The following is a 593-nucleotide window of genomic DNA, read 5'->3' as shown; positions in this document are numbered from 1 at the left end:
GCGCGCCGGAGCTGGGGGTGCGCAGGGCGCGCGCCGGCGAGGGCGCAGGGCGGCCCGGGAGTTGACGCCGCTTTCCTGGCGCTGAGGCCCTGCCCTCACCCCTGGCGCCCTGCGGGGACCAGCTTCCGCCCCGAGACACCCTCAGCCCCCTCCCCCGTACCCCCTCCTCCCGGCCGAAGNGGGGGGGCTCAGCTTTCCTTCTCTCCGCATCTCGCCCCCCAGCAGCCCCAGGCGGGGAGGCCAGGTCCCCAGGCACATGGGGGTGCAAGGCTGTGCCCACTCTCTGCAGAATCCTCCCTGGGCCTGCTCTGCACCCCCAGGCTCCAGAGGGCCTGCTCTGCACCCCCAGGCTCCAGAGGGCCGTGCAAGGCCCGACATTCCTCTGCAGGGGAGGGGGGTTTGCAGCCCAGGACGGCCCTCTCTCCCTGCCTCAGGTTACACCCCTACCTGAGGGGTCCTGCCAGGGTCTGACAGCCCCCAGGAGCGTCTCCCCGTAGGGACTCTGGGGATACAGAGTCCCCAAAGCTCAGAAAAACTGACCCCCAGCGCCGCTGCGCCCCACCTTTCCTTCCCACCCCCTGCAGATGCGTGGC

Source organism: Crocuta crocuta, unplaced genomic scaffold (assembly GCF_008692635.1).
Source record: "Crocuta crocuta isolate KB4526 unplaced genomic scaffold, BGI_CrCroc_1.0 scaffold221, whole genome shotgun sequence".
Lineage (NCBI taxonomy): Eukaryota > Metazoa > Chordata > Mammalia > Carnivora > Hyaenidae > Crocuta > Crocuta crocuta.
The sequence above is the reverse complement of the archived record's forward strand: the minus strand, read 5'-3'. Positions refer to the sequence as shown.